Below are 23205 nucleotides of genomic sequence, written 5' to 3' on the forward strand. Positions count from 1 at the left end.
GGCCATCTGCACACATGGATAATTGCCAATTATGTGTGTCATTATAAAATAGGTGTATTGGCACCTGACTTGATCTCACTGCAATCAACATGGTACAGAGGAGGGAAGCCAGCTAATGCAAATTTTGGCCAGAAAGATGGCAGAATCCTGATCAGGGTAGTAAGGTGGCACTAGAATGTGCTGCATGAGGCTGCTGGGGCAAGTGTCAGTGCGAATCAGATCTTGCCATGGCATGACAATTGCTGGTACCTGAATGCCATATACCAACAAAAAATAGAGAGGCCTGCAAAAGGAGGCCACTCAACATTGATAGTGCTCTGTCAGCTGTATAACCCTTATACTCCCCCCCCCCCCCCCCCCCATACACAGACCTTGGAGAGGGAATTCCTTGCCAAGTATAACTGTGATACCATTGAAAGGGTCTGAGTGTGAAACAGCACAAGATTCAAGGGTCATGGACTTGATATACCACCTTTTTGTGGTACATACAAAGCGGTTTACATACTCTACGCAGGTACGCACAGGAAAACAGGTGAGTTATGATCTATGTTACATTGGTAGTGCTCATCCAATATGCTTTTCATCCTACACCACCAATCACTCCCCTCTATGCCCTCACATATTCCAACACATCTGGAAATAAGAACACCCCCTCCCCCATCTAATATAGGAAAGGGCACTTCAGCTTGGTATAGCATGCCTCCCTAATTGTGGTCCTATATGTACTGGTGAAAGCATGACAATTTGCACTCTGGAATCTTCCCCTATCCTATAATCCTTCCCTCCCTCTACCTTGGCATTTTTAAAGTGCAAATATGTAAAGCAAGCATAACAAGATTAATATAGTCATGCATTTGGTTCAGCTGACAGGCATACACTGGAGAGATTGCAAGGAATTATTAATGTACTGGTGTGGTAACACAATGTATCATTTGCCTCACTGGTGCTAGGCCTCTTGTGAGCATGGTCATGGTGTCATGAGGTACTGGTATGAATTGGACTAAGGCTCCAGCTTTCCAGCAACAATACTATAAATAGCAACATTAGAGTACCTACCTCTCTACCCTCATCTCCCCTTACGTTCCTACCCATAACCTCCGCTGTCAAGACAAATCCATCCTTTCAGTACCCTTCTCCACCACCGCCAACTCCAGGCTCCGCCCTTTCTACCTCGTCTCACCCCATGCTTGGAATAAACTCCCTGAGCCCATTCGTCAGGCCCCCTCCCTGCCCATCTTCAAATCCTTGCTCAAAGCCCACCTCTTCAATGTCGTCTTTGGCACCTAACCACTATACCACTATTCAAGAAATCTAGACTGCCCCAACTTGACATTTCGTCCTTTAGATTGTAAGCTCCTTTGAGCAGGGACTGTCCTTTCTGTTAAACTGTACAGTGCTGCGTAACCTAGTAGCGCTCTAGAAATGTTAAGTAGTAGTAGTAGTAGTAGAGTCAATGTCTGTGATCTGCTGTTGAGAATCCACTCCAGGCCAGTTCTTGGCCAGCAGAACTTTACTTTGTCAGAAGTCTGTACTTAATAATGTTTCACTTATTTTTATCCTGAAAACGCTGAATCCCATTGGCGAGTAAGTCAGCATAGTCGAGGAGTCTGGCCCCTCTCATTCTCAGGAATCCAACAGGCAGAAACCACCATCATTGCCTGGCACCATCCAGGACTCATGTTTGGAGGAAGCAGCGTCTGGAGATCCAGCAGATTTCCATGGAGAGGAATATGGTAACAAAGCGATGAAGGAGATGCAAGAGATGCTATCAGAAGAGGAAGTGGAGTATGAGGAAGATCATGCATGGGAGTCAGCATGGGACAGACCAGAACATCAGGAGAAAGTCAAGGCAGAGGACACAGCAGTGCCTTCCATCAGTGGCCCTGGGCAGGAAGACGACATAATATCAGTGCTTTCAAGTGACATCTGGCAACAACACCATCTCAGAACAGAGGTTTGCAACCTATACAGGGATGTCTAGGAGGCAAAGAACAAATGGGACTATGTAACATCAATGCTAATCTTGTGATCAACACTATGGAACTCCAAACCCTGATCCTGATCCTAAACTCCCTGTTCCCTAACAGGTGCAGTGGCCATCAACATCAGCGGCATTTTCATAATCCATCTCTGCCCCAATATGTCCCTTACCCAACTTCAGACCACCTCACCTCACTTCAGAGCCTGACCCTATTGGTGCAAAACACCAATATCTGGACTTCCCTGACTTCAATGGGGAGGCCAAACATGACTCTGGGGTGTATCAAGGTGGACCTTCCTCTCCAGGGCAGCTCTCATCACCCCAGCAATCTCTGTTCTTTAGTATGTGTCTGAAGGCACCACCCCAAATGTGTAGCCATAGCAGGGAGAGGAAATATCATATTGAGACACTGGGAGAGAGGCAGGACAATATTGTACTTTGGGTCACATGTAATAAATGTTCACTTACATACAAGAAATATGTCTCGATGAGTTCATTTCTTGCAGTTACTGCACATTGGTATGCTTGTGTGGGAGTCAGGTTCCGAGGTTGCACAGCCACCTCCTTTTCATTGCTGTGGTCTGTGCCCTAGCCACAGTGGACCATCTGGGTCTAGAATCTTGTGAGTGAGGTCTAGGTTGTGGAGTATGCAACATACCATGAAGATGCCACAGACTTTAGCTGGTGTACAAAGCAGTCCTTCCCCCTCCTTGACTGGGTGTGGCACCTGAATTGTGACCTTAATATGCCATTTGGCTATCTTGGCTGAATATTACTGCTTAGTGGCTAGCCAGGTCACCAGCTATATCGGCGTTTCTCAAACTGTGTGCTGCAGCACCCTGGTGCACCGCATCAAACTCTCTGGGGTGCCACGGCAAATCCTGACCTCCCTCTCACCCGAACCGCTACTGCAGACAGCAGTGGCAGAAAAACAGAAACAAAAAAAAGCAAGCGCAGGACTGCAGCAGCCCTGTGCTTGTTTTTTTTTTTGTCGTGACAATGGGGACAGGGAGCAGACAGCCTTCGGGACTTGCAGAGGCGACTGCCAAGGAGGTTGGATGAAAACAGGAGACGAGATGAAGTCAAAAAGTTGAAGCCAATAGGTCAGTTTCTGTTTCCCTTCCCTGTGTTGTTGGGGGGCACGGAGACCTGTGTGGCCGTGGGGGGGGGCCTAAAAAATGCTCAGACACAAAGGGTGCCGTGAACTGAAAAAGTGTGGGAACCACTGGTTGACCGGCAGCCATTTGGACCCATGTAAATATCAGGTCTATCTTTGGCCACTATAACTTAGTAATTCAGCCAATGACTATCAGTTTAACTGGCTTTAGTGGCCAAAAAAAATCCTGGAAACTGAATGCCACAAGTGTGACGGGTAGGGGGGGATGGGCCTGGGTCCGCCTGCCTGAAGTGCACTGCAGTACCCACTAAAACTGCTCCAGGGACCTGCATACTGCTGTCATGGAGCTGAGCATGATATTTGAGGCTGGCATAGAGGCTGGAAAACATATTTTTTAAATTTGTTTTGAGGGTGGGAGGGGGTTAGTGACCACTGGGGAGTAAGAGGAGGTCATCCCCGATTTCCTCCAGTGGTCATCTGGCCATTTAGGGCACATTTTTGTGGCTTGGTCGTAAGAAAAAGGACCAGGTAAAGTCGTTCAAGTGTTCATCAGGGATGCCCTTCTTTTTTTCCATTATCGGTCGAGGACGCCCATGTGTTAAGCACGCCCCAGTCCTGCCTTTGCTATGCTTCCGACATGCCCCCATGAACTTTGGTCGTCCCCGCGATGGAAAGCAGTTGAGGATGCCCAAAATCAGCTTTCGATTATGCCTATTTGGGTGACCCTGTGAGAAGGACGCCCAACTTGCGATTTGTGTCGAAAGATGGGCGCCCTTCTCTTTCAAAAATAAACCTGAAAGTTATTCAAAGTTGTTAAATCGCAAGAGGGTTGTGAAAAATTGCAAGACAAGCTTACGAGATTGGGAGACTGAGCATCCAAATGACAGATGATGTTTAATGTGAGCAAGCGCAAAGTGATGCATGTGGGAAAGAGGAACCCGAACTATAGCTGTGTGATGCAAGGTTCTATGTTAGGAGTCACCGACCAGGAAAAGGATCTAGGATTCATTGTTGGTGATACTTTGAAACCTTTTGCTCAGTGTACTTTGGCAACAAAGGAAGCAAATAGAATGTTAGGTATTATTAGGACAGGAATGGAAAATAAAAATGAGGATCTTATAATGCCTTTGTATTGCTCCATGGTATGACCACACCTTGAATATTGTGTGCAATTCTGGTCACTGCATCTCAAAAAAATATAGTGGCATTAGAAAAGGTACAGAGAAGGCTGACGAAAATGATAAAGGGATGGGATGACTTCCCTATGAGGAAAGGCTGAAATGGCTTGGGCTCTTCAGCTTGGAGAAAAGATGACTTCGGCGAGATATGTTAGATGAATATAAAATAATGAGTGAAGTGGAATGGGTAGACATGAATTGCTTGTTTACTCTTTCCAAAAATACTAGGACTAGGGGTCATGTAATGAAGCTACAAAGTAGTAAATTGAAAATGAATCGGAGAAAATATTTCTTCACTCAATGTGTAATTAAACTCTGGGAATTCGTTGTCAGAGAATGTGGTACATGCAGTTAGCTTAGTGGGGTTTAAAAAGTTATGGATAGCTTCCTACAAAAAAAAGTCCACGAGCCATTATTAAAATGGACTTGGGAAAATCCACTGCTTATTTCCAGGATAAGCAGCATTAAATATATTGTACTGTTTTGGAATCTTGCCCGGTACTTGTGACCTGGATTGGCCACTGTTGGAAACAGGATAATGTGCTTGATAGACCTTTCGCCTGTCCCAGTATGGCAACACTTATGTACTTGTGGGCATTCCGAGGGCAGAATTGTCACCATCCTTGACCGCATAATATAACCACTTAAATTGGGCTGCATAAATAGCAGTCTTATCTTTAAGAGGTTCAGTTTATGTGGTCAAGGGCTGAATATTGCACGTGGAGGGGCATAATCAAACGACGCCGGCGAAATCGATCGCCGGCGATCTAGTTTGGCGGCCCCACAACAGCTGGCCGGAACCGTATTATCAAAAAAGATGGCCAGCCAACTTTTGTTTCGATAATACGGTTGGGGCCGGCCAAATGCCACAGATTGCCGGGTTTGAGATGGCCGACTTTGTTTTTCAGCGATAATGGAAACTGGAACCGGCCATCTCAAACCCGGCCAAATCCAAGGCATTTGGCCGTGGGAGGGGCCAGCATTCGTAGTGCACTGGTACTTCTGGATGTTTAGATCTTGCTGATCAGTTATGTTATGACTTACTTGTTCAGGAGTGCTGTATTTTGTGATACTGTTTTGAGAAATGTTCAAGAAAGACTTCATACAAATGAAAAAAGTCCCTGCCATGCATTTTCCCTTGATGGCCGTCTTTCTCCCTGAACAGGGAAATCAAAAGTTTTTGCATACTGCTTTTTTTGTAGTAACAATGGGATTTGAACCAGCCACCTCTGCACTACAAGACCAGTGATGTAACCACTTGGCCACAGCTCCACTTACTTGTGTGTCCCTCCCTTTTGATTATACCCCTCCAGGTCTCTCTCAGCCACTCACAGACAGCTTAACACACTGTGATTGGCTGAGAGAGACCTGAAGGGGTATAATCAAAAGGGAGGGAGAGCCAAGTATGTGGAGCTGTGGCCAAGTGGTTACATCACTGGTCTTGTAATGCAGAGGTGGCTAGTTCAAATCCCACTGTTACTGCTAAAAAAAAAAACCTGTTTTGATTTCCCTGTTTGGGGAGAAAGACGGCCATTAAGGGAAGTGCACGTCAGGGACGGCCATCAAAGGAAAATGAATGGTAGGGACTTTTTTAATTTGTATGAAGTCGTTCTTGAACATTTCTCAAAACAGTATCACAAAATACAGCACTCCAGAACAAGTAAGTCATAACATAACTGATCAGCAAGATCCTTTTTTTTTTTTTACGAGCTGGCCGACTGGCTTCCCCTCCTAGGAAGGAAATGTTTTAAAGTTTTTTTTTTGGGTGGGAGGGGGTTGGTGACCACTGGAGGAGTATGGGGAGGTCATCCCCGATTCCTTCTGGTGGTCATCTGGTCAGTTTGGGCATCTTTTTGAGACTTGGTCGTGAAAATAAATAGACCAAGTAAAACCGACCAAATGCTCGTCATCGCCGGTTTTCTTTTTTCCATTATCAGCTGAAGCCGGCCATCTCGTAAGCACGCCCACATCCCGCCTTCACTACCCTGCCGACACACCCCCTTGAAGTTTAGCCGCCTCCGCGACCGAATGCTGGCGAGTGTGTCCAAAAATCGGCTTTCAATTATACCGATTTGGCCGGTTTTAGGAGATGGCCGGCCATCTCCTGATTTGTGTCGGAAGATGGCCGGCTATCACTTTCGAAAATAAGCTGGTTAACCACATACATTTTAGTGACCAACCTAAAACCAGATATTCAGTGCCAATGCCCAGACATAGAATATCTGGGAATATAGCTGATGGTGGACATAAACATGTTGACCACCTCCAATTGAATATTAGCCAGTCTATTTTCATATGTATATGATCTACACATGCAAATGCAACTATCTACATATGGGGATGCTTCTACTGTAACCTCTACCTATAGGAACCTATATGTCTTTTGTTAATATATGGCCTAGCTTTAAGGCTACCACTGGAATAGTGATGGCCAAAGCTATGCAGCCTAGAACAACTGAAAAAAATACTGACTAGGCCGAACAGCAAGCAAGTGAATTAATATTTGAGAATCTGAAAAAAGCAGGTCTGAACAATGAGTCCTGATACAAACTGGTACAACTTTTAAATCAAATATAGCACCTGTAATGAAAGATCAGATGAATAAAATGGAGCTTATTAGTTTTGGTATACAATGATACAGAGGTAATACAGAGTTCATGAAATGGTATGAAAGGTATGAAAAGTATGAAAAGTATTGCAGCCGGAAGATGTGAAACTGTTATCTCAACGCTTCCCAAAACATGTTGATAATTAGCAGTAGCTGAGAACGGAAGGAGGTGGGCACATCAGATAGCAGATCGCGTGGGAAAGTATGATCTCAGAAAGTGAGAAAGATTAGGAGCAAGGTTTCTCACCATTCACTTCTATGGAGAGGTTTGTGTATAAAAGAGGGGAGATTTTGCCTTAGTTTGGAACTCCTCCCCAACGCTTCTCTCAGACGGCAGGGCGCTGTGCAGATAAACCCAGAATCTGATGTCTGTATTTGTATCAACTTGAAGACTTGTGTTTGGGTAAGAAATAAAATGTACCTATCTATCTAAACCTATCTCTGTCTCTATTTTTATTGATTCTATCTTCTCTTTACCTAACATTTAGCCTACAAGGTAGATCACATACAAGTGACACTCAGTTTTGGACAGAAAGCAATAGTTATGGGAATTAGTTTTCAATTACGGCTCCTAATGCCACCCCCTTGTGATTGGGTGACAATGGAGGTTAGAGAAACTATACAGAACCTGATATATGAAATAAGTACCTTTAGTCCCCCGTGTGACAGAGTCAGAAAGAGGTCTATAAGAAGAGGTAATTAAAACAGTGGTGACCCCGACGTGATTCGAACACGCAGCCTTCTGAGGTTCTATGTTTTCTTTCTCTTATCTTTCCCTGCTGTTATTCCTTCCTTTTTTTTTTCTATCATGGACACTGCCCACTTTAGGGGTATTGGGCACTATTGTTCTGTCCAATTTTCTTGTTCTTACCCCTATCTTATTCTTTTACCTTCTTGCTGTCTTCATGCCCTGTGCTGAACTATCATGTATTCTGTTCTTTCTTCTTCTGTCGACCTTATTTTCCTCCCCAATCCCTTTTCCTGTTCTCCTTCATCCTAACTTCTTCTACCTATCTCTCCTATTAGTCCCCTGGGTCTAATCCTGCTCTTTTCTCTTCTGTATGTTCCCGTATCGAGGGAAGTCCCTTTATTCTAGGAGAACAGCACGCTTTCAAATTGCTCTCTCCCTTAAAATCCTTTTGAATTCTCTGTTCTTATAACCACTCTTCAAAACTGACAGACAGCCCCCACCTTTTCACATCTGCTATTGCCTTCACTCTGTGTGTGCGACAGTTATCCACGAGATTCTTTTTACGTCTCGGGACTGTCCCTTTTATTATTCCTCCTCATTTTTTTTTCCTATTGGAAACAGTAATTACGGTGTTCAGCTTTGTAGCTGCTTACCGTCGTCCAACTGCTGTTTTCCTCTTATCTAATCAGTTCCTTCAGTCTTCTGAACTATGCTTTCTCTCTAACCACTCAGCCCAGACACACCCCCCCTTCCTGTCCACACTTTTCTCGGCTCTTTTTCATAGTGCAGCATGAATAACTGCGTAGTATCTCTTATTCCGTTCTTTTTCCTTTTGCATCTTTGTGTGTGTCTTTGCACTCTGTCTGCCGTCTCTGCTTTTCTTATTTCTCATTTCCACCTGTCAAAATCTTTATTATTTACTGCATGGTTCAACTGATTGCTCTTTTTTACAGCTGTTCAGTCCTGTGCTCTCACCCCACCCCCATAGCCATTTTTCTTTCCTTAAGTCCAATCTGAATCCCTTCCTCCACAACATTTTGTTCTTGTCCCCCTTTTTCTGCCACAATAATCCTCCCTGCCCTCCTCTCTGGTGCTCTACCGACTCCTACACTATATGTCTGCGGTCCGTGTAAAATTTATAAGGGTGTGGCCCGCACGGTACCAATTGGGGTAACTTAATACCTTACATACACCTTTTTTGGCTTCCTGTGCAAACCAGAAATCATTTTTATTTTTATTTTTTTATTTCCTAGAAAACTTTTCTTTTTCCTTCTCAGTCCCATGTGCTGTGAGGTTTGATTCTCTTTCCGGGACAAAGTTTATTACATTACTAGTAAATATATACTCCCTCTTGGGCTTCGAATCTGCCTTTGTAAATCTATTTAAACTTGCCCGAAGAGTTGTAAGTTCTAAACCCCTTTTTCTCACATTTTTTAATATCCTTATCCAGGCTTCCGAAACTGCCATTTCTTTCGGTAGCTTTTAAAGGTTTTCCCTAACAAGTGCTGTAGTTCACTATCTCAAGGACATGAGAATCTGGGAAGCTTGCCCACTTTAGCTGCCTTATCAGTCCAGCACTGCTTTGGCAGAGGAGGCTCTACAGTTCACTTTTAAAAGCTAAGAAAGTGATTTTTTTCCCCTCTCTCCCTCTTTTCCGTTCGTTTTTGTCCCTGTTCTATGCTGAAGTGGTACAAGTTAAACAGTCATTTACACAGATATTCTTTTTAACCTCTCACTGTCTATCCTCTGTCAACTGTATTGCTCCTGAATCCATCTTTTTCATATCTTTCAAATCCGGTTTCCCCTCGAAATTGGTGGACTTATGCAAGGGTCCTTCCCTTAACGCCGATGAGATTATCTGATTCTCTGGTTGTCTCCCACTCCCCAAAATTTCTGAACTTTTGGGCGTTGCCCTCTATTTTATTTCATTTCCCTTAAACAATAGACCGTCTGAGACTCTAATGCTTTCTCATTTTTGTCTCTGAGCCATGATTTTAACCCCGAGACAGGTTTTTCTTTCTTTTTGTGCTGCAAGTGACGGTTTGATAGACCTTATCGTGCCACACCTTCAAACATACATTACTTGACTTTACCCTTTAAAAACCGGCTCTTTCCTTCTTTGTCCTAGTGGCCCCCCCCCCCCATGACTTATACTGTAAATGGTATTACTCACTTCCTAGATATATGTCTTAATAGTCCACTATAATGTATTTCTTGCTGAATGCTTAACCAGCAGTATTTTAGGAAGGCTGTTGCATATTTTGTTTTATTGTTCTATTTAAATGATATCATATTGTGCTTGTGTTCTATGACACAGGGGTATAGCGTGGTTTCCAAGGCATATTAGATACAGACTCTTTCTTGTAAAAATATTTGTGCTCAAATCTTCATAACTTTTACTTCCGTGATGGCTGCGCTGGTCCGCTGCTCATCTATAATCTTTACATGTTTATAACACTAATCTTATCAGCCATACAAGAAAACATTAAGCTACGTATACCAAAACTGTTCCTTCCTGTTCTGCTCTACCACCTTCAAGCTTTCCTTTCATAGTTTGCTGTGTGGCAACCTTAGTATACACGGTAAAGTTAAGGTGCCTTACCCGAAGAGCTTACATGTTTTTTCCCCTTAAAATAATTTTTTTTTTTGCTTGCTACTTCTGGATTAGATTTCAGAGGTTCTTTCTACGAATATGCGATATTTATTATTTCCTTTTTTCTTTCTTCCTTTATTTCTTAATATTTTTTTCTCTACTTTATTGTACTAGTGTCATGCAATTAACTTTGATGACGGCATCTTAATTATTAGGGGCAGGCTTCCATTCCATTTTCGGAGTGGCCTGCGGATTCGGCATTATTGCCCATATAGGGGTTACCTGTATAGATGATCGCTGTGGCAATACAGGGACGCCTAAGACATTGGTTGAGATTGTATACAGGTTGACTCGGGCATTCAATATTTTTGGATGGTTAGCTTTTACACGAGAAGTTTCCTAACTTTCCAATGTTGTAGTTTGGTTATTCGTATACGAGATGTTCCCTAACCATAAAAATTTGAGTGGGTTGTTGTACACGAGAAGTTCTCAAACTACAGGTCCTTTGGGGTGATTAGTCGTACACGAGAAGTTCAAACGTACACGAGAAGTTCACTAGTTAGCGAAAACCCATTGGACCGCTGCTCTTCGACTCATGACACCTTATTCGCTGGTTTCTTGAGTCCTTTTTGGGAGTGTTTGCAAGGTCCCTTTTTGGGGGCTCTGCCATGTATACGGGATAGTTCTTGGTAGGCTGGGAAACCGGGTTTCTTTATGCCTTTAGAAGCACACTCTGGGGAGTAGTTTTCATTAATTAGGGGTAGAGTAGTATAAATATATAATAGCTGACACTAGGTATTTATTCACTTATACACCCACTCTTTAGTTGCATTTCTGTTTGCAGTTTTTGTCTTGCTTTCTCCTAATGTCACTTGCGGTTAAAGCGTTGAGCTTTTCGCCAATTGGTAATTTTTATTTTGGGTCCCTATGTTGGAGTATGAATGTGTTATGTCTCTGCATGTTCTACTATCAGGATAATCATCGCATGTTTTTGTAACCTGTTAGCACATTATCATTTCTAGGTCTCCTTGTTATCCCTGAAGCGGCTTTTTGAACCACTGACCTTGTACCAGGTTCTAGATCTGGTCAATATATATTATTATTAATCTAGTTCATTTTTTTTTCCTATAGCATGTTACAGGTCTGGAGCTTATTTTTAGACCACTTGCTTACCAGGTTCCGTCATTATATATATTGGGTGATGTATTATAGTATATAGAAGTATCATGTCTTGTTTACTATCTATATTTTGTTTCCATACACAGCTCCCAACATAACTTTACAGTTTATTTTCTGCCTTACATTACCAATTAGGTAGGCCCAGTTTTTACTATATAATATGTACACTTTATTTTTATTTCGCAGCTGGATCCTTAAAGCCTTCAGAATCGGCTGCCGCCCTTGAGGTGCCATACAGTCCGTCCCTCATATACGTACATATACAGACTTGATGCCAAGCTCTGCTGTTCCAGGCTGGAGATTATTGCCAGGTCCTTGTTTACATTTTGTAATTTAAAATTGGGAAATTTTTACTCCAATTCCCTATACTCTATACCTTTTATATTTCTATATCTTGCAATACGTTAGAACAATTGACAATTACTGGTACTAGCTGGAATTGCGGTAAAACACCCCATATTGGGACTAATATCTGCCATAGGCAGGTTAACCGTGGTTGGGGTGACAGTAACTAAAAATATAGATTTTGGAATATACACCTGTTTTAAGGTGTCCTCTAGTGAGGTGTTTGATTTTGCGTAACTGGTATATCTGGCCCCCTTGGATATACTTATAGTAACAGATAGTAGTGATATAAGTGTTTTATAAGACTAAATTTACCAATATTATTTGACACAACCCAGATATCGGTGTTCTATCATACCAGAGTTCTGGTACCCAATTCATTATGCTGCCTCTTGAAAGAGTGATAAATCACTTCCCAGGAGACCGCATAAACCTTATAAAGTTTTGCCAAATATGGCATTCCTGGAATAAGTTTCAGCCTGGACTCTCGTGGCCCCGTAAAGGCACCTTTAATACCAAAACTCTGCAAAGGTTATTCGACTTTATTTACACATACACACCCGATTCCACCCGTCATCTCCACTATCAGATCCTCAGTAGATGGGTATCGACTATCACTGATCACGTGATCCCAGACACTGTCGATCTGACATCGTTATTGATACCTGGTGAGGCCAATCCTAATCCGCGGCCTAGTAGACGGCCCCCTGCAAGAGCCGATTCACCCATTCCACATAAATTCAATGGTCCTAGTGCTAACAATCAGTGCCGGGACTATCGCTCTCAGCCTACTCCCAGCCACCGAACTGAAGTACAGTGCAACCGTTGTTTCCAATTAGGGCATTACGCCATGGAATGTCCGTGCTGGCACTTTCCTCATAGTCAATACTGTCAACCTCCTTTGGACTCCCCATCGCTACGTGTCTCCCGGATGCAGATACGACAGTCACAGAGAGACCGCAGGCGACCGAATGACCTCCCCTCGCTAAATAACTCACATCTCCAAGACTGTAGGAATGATTACCCTGATAATCATGGCCGCCGGTCTCAACCTGAAAAAGGCCCCCCCGACACTAATAGACGACCTAGAGACTACCGTTCCCGGCCTAGTCCTGGTCGCTTTCCAGATGTCCAGTGCTATCGCTGTCAGCAATACGGTCATTATGCACGTGAATGCGCGCTACCTCCACAAAATGGACTTAGAAATCAAATTCGCCGAAATCAACGGCAAGAACGGCAGTCATTCCCTTTGTGAACTCAGATCAACGCCGTCCGCAGTGACCACAGACCTAGGGATCAATATTACCCACCCGTCCATAATGATTTGTAATTCACACTTACTCATGATACTCAGCTCCTCATTTAGTATCCAGAAACCATTTCTCTGTATATGTATTGGTGTGATGTTTCTGTTTCTATTACAGGTGACATGTTTTTATTTTATATTTCTCCTGGTTTAATTTCAAGTGTATATTTATGGTACCATACAAATGACCTAACTGAGTCAGCAAGTTATTTAGTTGTTTCTATGCATACCTTCCCTGGGGAGTTCTTATCAACTGCAGGGATGAGCGATCCCCAGAGGATATTCATTTATGTCTATTTTTATATATATACCTGAACTGACTTATTTATGCCATTTTACTTTATACGAGATCCCTTTTAAATAAAAGCTGTATATTGCTCATTGTTAAAATGTTTTCTGCTTTAACTATTAAGCTGTTTAAATTGATGTGACATTTACTTCTTTAGTTTTTTATGAATATAAAGCCTTCATTTTTGAAATCTCTCTATGATATGTGTGACATCTGAAAGCTTTTCATTATTTCCTTGTCTAAGAAAGAAGACATATTTACTAACCATTATCCGTTATATGGAAAAAACGCGAGAAATACTCCCTTGAACTGGCCATTTGGGGGAGCATTTTGCGCTGATCATACAATTTGTAGTATTCTTGAACAGAGAATTGGTGAAGCTTTCGGACATGAATAAGGAAAATTATGCACTCCACTTTTTAATTCCTTTCTATTTACAACAGGTAATCACAATAACCCCAACTATTGCTTTTTTTTATCTGTCTGTCTTTCACTGCGAGTGATTGTGAGACAAACTGGTGTAGATTATTTGGTGCAACGGTCCTGGAATTCATGCTTTGTGTATTTAACTAACACCTTGCTTCAACTAACTCTTGCCGCGTGGTGGATTTGTCTTGAAGCGATATGCTTCTTCCTACTTCTTTGTCTGATTGAAAAGGGTTACTTAAACTCTATGTGAAGGTCAATCACTGGTGTCTGCACTTTTGAATGTTTTTTTCATTTGTCTTTTTCAAGGAACCTTTTTCTGGCATTGCCTTCTGAATATGCCTTGCTGCAATTCAGATGTATCATATTTTGTTTTTTTATTATTAAGCCTATTTTTATCTTACACCCTTCAGGGTGCTTTTTTAATTTTTTTAATTTTTTCCATTCTCGATGCTTTGTTTTTTACCATGCCTCCTTCCTGGCCCCCATTTATACCCACGACCCTCCTCCTAGCATTCTGACTTCTTTCAATAACTTAACCACATAAATTGCACTACTGGTCTGTTTAAGTTTTGCCTTTCCCCAGATGGAGGAGACGACTGCTAGCAAAGAAGAGCTACCCGATAATGTATCTGATCTGAAGGCTATGTTGCAGCAAAGAATCGCTAAATTAAAAGACAGATGCACAGACCCCAACATTACCTGGTGTGAGAAACGAGACATTATTCAGCGTGAGTTTCGACAGATGCATCAATTGGTCCATGAGCAAAAGAGATAGGCTCTCCACTTGCTGGAGTTACACAAAGCTTTGGCCTCTACCCTTCCTTCTGAATCATCTAGCTCGTAAGTCCTGCTGGCCTCCTGCAGCTGAGGGCTCAACCCTTGGTGAATGGTAGTCATCGTAGGTGAAGATTCCATATCTATTGGCGATAGATTGCGATGCATTGCCCTCCATACATCAATAGTTGAACATTTACCATCATCTCTAAATTCTAATTGTTTTTTTAATCTTCTCTTTTGTTCCATATACTTTACCATTGTTATTTGATCATGCCTTTGTAATAATTACCAATCTGTCTTGCATTTATGTAAATTGGCTTTTCATTATTGAACCCTTCTGGGTTCCCTTTTGCTTTTGCACCTAATTAACACTGTTTTCTCCATGTTGACATTGTCTTTCATGTCTATTCAATTCACACCGCATTATGCCCACTAAGATATAGCAATGTATCATTCAGGCATACAGTTATTTTGCTTATTCCTTTGCCAGCCTCTGGCTCTTGATGGACTGATTATGATGGTGTATGCCTAGAATAAAGACATGAAAAGATCCCACTTTGTACACCACAAGTACGTCTTCAAAATCTATCCTGGCCCAAATGATGTTAGATCCCCCAAGGTTGTGGCAATGACCTTTACACCTTGCAAACTACTGGACCACAAGTCTTGGGTCCATGTGAAAGATATACGTGTTTACTCAGCCGCAGAACCAGATGTTACGAGCCTAACCATCTCAAGACCGGCCACTTCCTTCAGCAAGCCAGCCTGAAAACCCAGCCCTGTTGGATCTTCCAGAACTCCGTCCAGATTCTTCAACGCTTCCACCGCCTCGACCATGTTCGATGAAAGAAACTTTTGAACTGATACTTAATTTGAGAACTACTGTTGCTGTTTATGGACATTATAGATTCATATTATGTTTTATTTTCAGTTTAGCAATAATCCTGTCTAGATAGTGAAAAGGTTTTATTTCCTTTATTGTTCTAAATGTTTTTCCACGAGTTTCCCCGTTATTTCTGTTTATGTAATTTAAATTGAAATTGATATTGTTCAGATACAAGGGTAACATTATACTGGCTAAGATATCATAATGTAGATGTAAACTCTGTTAGTATCAACCTGTTATGCAATTGTTTAACTTTGGTGCAGGCTTACTTGAGCTGCATGTCTTTCTGTAGGTTTGACTAAGCTCCAAGAGGGGTAACGGATATATACAATGCTTCCCATACTTCCAGGTCATTATGCATATGTCAAGATCCATGCATGACCTTGGTTAATATAAATTTTCCTAGGATTGACCATTTTTGCTGTATGAGGCAACCTCATACTTGCTATCCACTTATTAGTGCTCATGATTGGATGCCAATGATGAGTACTAGTAAGGTCCAGGAATCCCGACCTGTTTAAGGATTCTGAATACCTACAACCTTAAACAGCCTATTAGTATGATCCACCTGAAATTGCTATTACCCGCATACCTATATTTCATGGGATTTTGTAAATGAGCTCATGGATTAGTCCCATTCATAAAAACATTTCTCGCTACAGGTTTGAGTAAGTCTCAACCGAAAACTAAACAAATTGTACCAGTTGATCTTAAGACTCAGATAATTTTATGGCCTCATAGAATACCTTCTGGAATGGATGGTACCAAGGTACGTTAACCCTGGTGTCACCCTATGGGATAGGGTGAAGAGGGGAATGTTAATATATGGCCTAGCTTTAAGGCTACCACTGGAATAGTGATGGCCAAAGCTATGCAGCCTAGAACAACTGAAAAAAATACTGACTAGGCCGAACAGCAAGCAAGTGAATTAATATTTGAGAATCTGAAAAAAGCAGGTCTGAACAATGAGTCCTGATACAAACTGGTACAACTTTTAAATCAAATATAGCACCTGTAATGAAAGATCAGATGAATAAAATGGAGCTTATTAGTTTTGGTATACAATGATACAGAGGTAATACAGAGTTCATGAAATGGTATGAAAGGTATGAAAAGTATGAAAAGTATTGCAGCCGGAAGATGTGAAACTGTTATCTCAACGCTTCCCAAAACATGTTGATAATTAGCAGTAGCTGAGAACGGAAGGAGGTGGGCACATCAGATAGCAGATCGCGTGGGAAAGTATGATCTCAGAAAGTGAGAAAGATTAGGAGCAAGGTTTCTCACCATTCACTTCTATGGAGAGGTTTGTGTATAAAAGAGGGGAGATTTTGCCTTAGTTTGGAACTCCTCCCCAACGCTTCTCTCAGACGGCAGGGCGCTGTGCAGATAAACCCAGAATCTGATGTCTGTATTTGTATCAACTTGAAGACTTGTGTTTGGGTAAGAAATAAAATGTACCTATCTATCTAAACCTATCTCTGTCTCTATTTTTATTGATTCTATCTTCTCTTTACCTAACATTTAGCCTACAAGGTAGATCACATACAAGTGACACTCAGTTTTGGACAGAAAGCAGTAGTTATGGGAATTAGTTTTCAATTACGGCTCCTAATGCCACCCCCTTGTGATTGGGTGACAATGGAGGTTAGAGAAACTATACAGAACCTGATATATGAAATAAGTACCTTTAGTCCCCCGTGTGACAGAGTCAGAAAGAGGTCTATAAGAAGAGGTAATTAAAACACTTTATAAACTAGGTTAAATACTGTAGGCAGCTATAAGGCCTTCACACATGGGTGATCTGTTAGAATATTACCATCTAAGATTAGTTAGCACTTTCATCAAAGGCTGAAAATGCAATAGTGATGATTCAATCTTTCTTTCAATTCCAATATATAAGCAGCATAAAAACATCAAACACAAAAATATTCAAAATACCCTTGCAAATGAGCATAACTGCAGTGGCACATATGTGGTAAACTATCGTAACAGGATATCTTGGAAATCTTACAAATTATCAAGATAATCTTGTAAAGAGGACCATTATATACAGAACAGCAGCACATTGTTATTCTTAGCAGCAGCTGGTGCTGCAGTAAGACAGACTGAATTCCAGCCAAAATTGGGCGTTCAAGTTTGTGCTTTTTTTCCAACCTCCAAAGACATTCAGGGTGGCCACATCAAGTAATAAACTCAAAAGCTTTTAGTTTTGACAAGATAGGTTATCTGTCATTGCTAAGGATTTAAAAATAAGGATGTAATATGTGAAAGGACTTAAGATGCCAAATATTTTCTGTGCAATGTGTCATACCTGAAGCCAAAATTTGTGATTTGCAGTTTGATTTCATGCCAGGGCCCTGTGTTCACATCCAACCTCTGCATACTTAGGCATATTAGGCTAATAGCCTTTTTGTTTAAGGATGCCTAAGGCACCACTAGGATCTCAGAGGTGTGGATACTCTGGACTGGGTCTATGGGATCTGTATTTTCTTCCTTCCCTTTTTCTTCCCCTCTGTCCTATGTTCACTAGTTCCTTTCCTTTCTTTCACAGTTGGAATTAAGAACATATGAATAGCCATACTGGATCAGATCAATGGTTCATCTAGTCCAATATCCTGTTTCCAACAAGTAGCCAATCCAGGTCACAGGTACTATTGCAGAAGGAGTGTCTATAGTGCAGTATATCAAAATAAATCAAACTTGAACTTGGTTTGAATGTTTTGTCAAAAAATGTAGGTGTATAAAGTACTCTTATATTTCTAGAAGAAGGGTTCCAACCTTAAAAAGGTGGGTAAGTTGGTCCAGTGTTGGAGTGGTGACACTGAAAATAGAGGAACAAATTATATCAAATCTTATTTGTCTAAATGAGGGTACAGTCAAAAAGCGCTGTTGAGATCTCAGAACTCATGAAGGTGTACAAGAAATGAGTCAATATAACTAGAATAGGGAGAAACCTGTATGCTGAATTTGGTGGAATACTGAAAGATGTTATGTAATTCTTGCGTTTAGCTCCTGTAAATGCTAAATAGTAGTTGTAGTAAGGTGTTTGACTGCCTACAATATGCACTTTTCAAAGAGTAAGCAACCCATTTACTTTTACCCATTCCATACCATATAGGAGCAAAATAACTGACAAAGACAATGTTCATCAGGTGTTCCACACTTGCATTCATATAAATAAGACACATGCAGCAACGAGCAAGAATTAAAGAATTAATCCTCTGACTGAAAAATAAAGAGGCAAAGTGTAGAATAATAAACTTGCCAATAAGGAGCACAAATCTATGAAGAGGAAACAGTTTAAAACGTTGAGTACATTTCAAGATGTAACAAGAACTGTTCATAGTATTCTCTTAAACTTCATTGCTCATTTTAATTTTCATAAAGAACCTTACATTTTCAAGTTAAAAAGATATAGCTTAAAAGAATTAGAAAAGGTTAAACGTAGAGTGACCAAAATGATAAAGAGAATGGAACTTCTCCCATAAGAAAAAGGCTAAAGAGGTTAGGACTCTTCAGCTTGGAAAAGAGACAGCTGAGGGGGGATATGATTGAGGTTTATAAAATCCTGAGTGGTGAAGAATAGGTAGAATTGAATCGATTTTTCAATCTTTCAAAAAGTACACAGACCAAAGGACACTATGAAATTATATGGAAATACTTTCAAAACAAATAGAAGGAAATATTTTTCACTCAAAGAATAATTAAACTCTGGAACTTGTTGCTGGAGGATGTAACTGGTTAGCGTATCTGGGTTTAAAAAAGGTTCGGACAAGTTCCTGTTATTGAGATAGACATGGAGGAAGCCACTGCTTGCTCTGGGATTGGTAACATGGAATGTTGCTACTAATTTTGGTTCTGCCAAGTACTTACGAATTGGATTGGCCACTGTTGGAAGCAGGATACTAGGCTAGATAGACTATTGGTCTGACACAGTATGCATATTTGTATATTCTTATGTACTTAAATTTATTGCTCATGCAAGTTTACCCTTTTTCAGGCAAGTATGATTTTTTTGTTTCAGAAGAGCTAGTATTTGAACTATGAGTGAAGTTATGAAAGTCTTATGCATTATAGGAGGGTGAAACATCCCATAATGAGCTCCCATTATTTTTTGTTAATGTCTGAATGCCAGGATTTATTTCTGTGCGCTGCTAATGACCTTGGTAAGATCAGGGAGAATCAGGATTTTACATTCCCAAAGGCTCCTTTTACTAAGCTGCAATAAGCACTAACATGTGCTTACTGCGGCTTAAATGGGCTTACCACGGAACCCACTGAGGTGTCCTGTGTTAATTTCCGAATGTACATGAACAAACCATGTGCTAAAAAACATTTCTGTGCTAATCATTAAGAGCAGCTACATTATCACATGAGCCCTTCCTAGGGATACCATATGTCCGGATTTACCCGGACATGTCTTCTTTTTGAGGACATGTCCGGACAACCGGACGGCCCGCCCACCAGCTTGCCCGTTTGTCCAGAAATCCAGACAAATGGGCAGATTGCTAGCCTCCCCTCCCCTTACTTACTACTGCCCTGGTGATCTAGTGACCTCTTCCGCCTTTGGGGCAGGAAAGAGCCCCCTCTTTCCTGGCCGGAGCGCTGCCCTGCATGCATCCTTCCTGTTCGTGATCTCGGCCCTGATTCAAAATGGCCGGCGAGAGTTGAAGTGACCTCGCGAGACTTCAACGCTTGGTGGCCATTTTGAATCAGCGCCGAGATCACGAACAGGAAGGGCAGCGCTCCAGGCAGGAAAGAGGGGGCTCTTTCCTGCCCCAAAGAGGTCACTAGACCACCAGGGCAGTAGTAAGGTAAAGGGAGGGGGAGTGACAGGGTGTATGACAGGGGGGAGGGGATAATGTGACAGGGGCGGAGCGAGGGTGTCAAAGGGGGTGTGTGAAAGGGGGTGGGGTGTCAAATGGGGGGCATGTGTCCTCCTTTTTGGGGGACAAAATATGGTAACCCTAGCCCTTCCGCCTACCAAATAGATGTTGGTAAGGGCTCATGTACAAATGGAGTGGAGGAGTGGCCTAGTGGTTAGGGTGCTGGGCTCTGGTCCTGAGGAACTGAGTTTGATTCCCACTTCAGGCACAGGCAGCTCCTTGTGACTCTGGGCAAGTCACTTAACCCTCCATTGCCCCAGGTACAAATAAGTACCTGTATATGTAAGCCACATTGAGCCTGCCATGAGTGGGAAAGCATGGGGTACAAATGTAATAAAAATAAAATAAATATTTGGTAATGACCACTTGCTAATGGCAATATTAGTACATGGATATAAACTAAATCTAAACACAAGGGGGAGATCCCTTCAAATTAGTCAATCTACACAAGTCTACCAAACAAGAGATACTCTTCTCAGGGTCTAACTTATAGAATAATTAAGAAGTGTGAGGAGGAAAGAAGCTCCCAGCCTCATTTAACTGTGGGAGCAGGACTGCTTCATCATTGGCTTAAAAAACCCTCCTACTTTAGTAGTATAACGCCCCTTAATATTGGACCAAAACAGGTTTATATTGGACCTGAACAGTTTGGATTATGTGGAACTAGATATCGATCCTACAGAGACCTTAAAGGTACATATTTTTCAGCTTACTGGAGCAGCTTATGCTAACAGTCTGATCACACAAAAGGAATTCCAATTTCTGAATAATGATTCCCATAAAGTTCCAGTATTCTATACACTACAGAAGGTGCACAAAACCCTTGTGAACCCCCCCAGGTCGACCGATAGTATATTGGTCGGCCTGGGGGGTTCACAAGGGTTTTGTGCACCTTCTGTAGTGTATAGTACTACTACTACTACTACTACTTATCATTTCTATAGCGCTACTAGACGTACTAGAATACTGGAACTTTATAGGAATCATTATTCAGAACTAGAGCCTTTTTCTATATATGTACTAGAGCCTCTTTCTATATATGTGGACACCTCCCACTCCCTACATCCCCTATCCTCTATCCCCTACCCTGGAGACAGTATCTTTCACCTTCTCTTCTTCTCTCTCTTAGCCCACCATCTCCCTCTTAGGTACAGTGTCTTTTCCTCTCTTTCATTCCTTGGTCCAGTGTATTCCCCCCTCTTCCTTTCATCCCCTCCAGTCTCCGTCTCTCTCACCCTCTCCCGTCCTTTTACTCCCCCATCTGGTCCAGCATCTATCCCTATTCCTCTACCTTTCCCTCTAACTCCTGGGTCCAACACCTCTTCCTATCTGTCCATCTCTCCCTTCCCTCCCCTCAGATCCAGTAGACCAGCACCTCCATCTCTCTATCCATGGGTCTAGCATCTCTTCCTGTCTGTCCCTCCCTCCCCTCCGCCCTCAGATCCAGTAGACTAGCACCTCCATATCTCTATCCTGGGATCAATTACCTGTCTTTACCCCTCCATCTGGCAGGTCCAACATCTGTCCCCTTTCCGTTCCTCTCCATCCTTCCCGGTACCAGAGTCCCTCCCCTTTCTCCTTCTACCATCTCCCAGTTCCAGTATCTGTCCCCTTTCCTTCCCCCGCCCCTTCTGAGTTACAGCAAGTTTCAAATTCAGAATTACCACCTGAGGCACACAGTAGCCGGGGATAATGCTGATTTGGTGCATGCTGGATGCACTTAGGCCCATACATGCCTTTGTAAAAGGGCCACTTAGTGCCAATTAGAGCCAATAATTGCTTATTAACAACCAATTAGTGGTGCTGATTGACTTGTTAACCAATTGTTGTTGAATATGCCCAGATTTGAGCACACAATTCTAGTTGCACTGTGTAGAATTTGGAAGTTTATGATTAAGGGGGAAACACGTTATTGAGGGGCCCTTTTACTAAGGTGCGTAGGTGCCTATGCACTTCCAATGCATGTCAAATTGACACTACTGCCCCAGGCAGTAATTCCATTTTTGGTGTGTGCCTAAAACAGGCGGTCAAAAATATTTTCTATTTTCTACCGCATGGCGCTTACCCGGCAATAATCAGCAGTTTACGTGATTTGAAACCTTACCACCTGGTTAGTGTGTAAGACCTTACTACTAAGTCAATGGGTGGCAGTATGGTCTCAGGCCGAAAATGGACGCACACACTTGTTTTAATTTTGCTACACGTCAATTTTCCGGCACACACAAAAAAATGCTTTTCTTCAAGGCTCGCTGTGGAAATGGACCAGCACATGTCCAAAACACGTGCCTAAACCAGCACAGGCCACTTTTAGGCGTGTCTTAATAAAAGGGCCCCTGAATGAGACTTACCCTTCATTCTGTGGTTACAAGTTTATAGTCCATTTCAAAAACAAAAGCAAATCTAACTACAGAGACCAGGGGAAAACCAGTGTGTGTGTGTCTGTGTGTTTTGAGCTGCAATATTATTATGCTTTATAAAATACTATCTCTGGCTCACCAATGTGCAGTACTAGCTTGTTGTACTGTGATGTTATTTATTATGGTAAATTTGTAATGCTGGTGAGAGCAGAAAAAGATCTGAAATGTTCTTGTTTTCTCACACTTATTCCCTCTCTGTCAAGCAGAAGGAAAAACAAACAAAACAGAAAAGGAAAGGAAATGATTAAAATTTAAAATGTTTACTGTTTTATGAACATCAAAGTTTGGATGTGCAATAATTGAGGTGTATACATAGCATCCAGATGGAAAATAATCATTTCTTCAGAATAAAGATTTGTCAACAAATATGTCTACTGCATATGCAGAATATATTATGGGGCCCTTTTACTAAGCAGTGGAAGCACTAATGCATGCTTATTGTATGTTAAAAGGCAGTACCGTGGGATGCGCTTAGGTGTCCCATGATAGTTCTGGGATCAGTATGTGCCAATCCCACACT

General features: G+C 41.9%; 1 protein-coding gene across 2 annotated transcripts in view; it reads right to left on the minus strand.

Annotated features, from left to right (window-relative positions):
- SGCZ (sarcoglycan zeta) overlaps window positions 1-23205 on the minus strand; it is a 525004-nt gene that overhangs the window by 31649 nt on the left and 470150 nt on the right. The gene's annotated exons all lie outside the window — the stretch shown is intronic.

Source organism: Microcaecilia unicolor, chromosome 2 (genome assembly GCF_901765095.1).
Source record: "Microcaecilia unicolor chromosome 2, aMicUni1.1, whole genome shotgun sequence".
Taxonomy (NCBI): domain Eukaryota; kingdom Metazoa; phylum Chordata; class Amphibia; order Gymnophiona; family Siphonopidae; genus Microcaecilia; species Microcaecilia unicolor.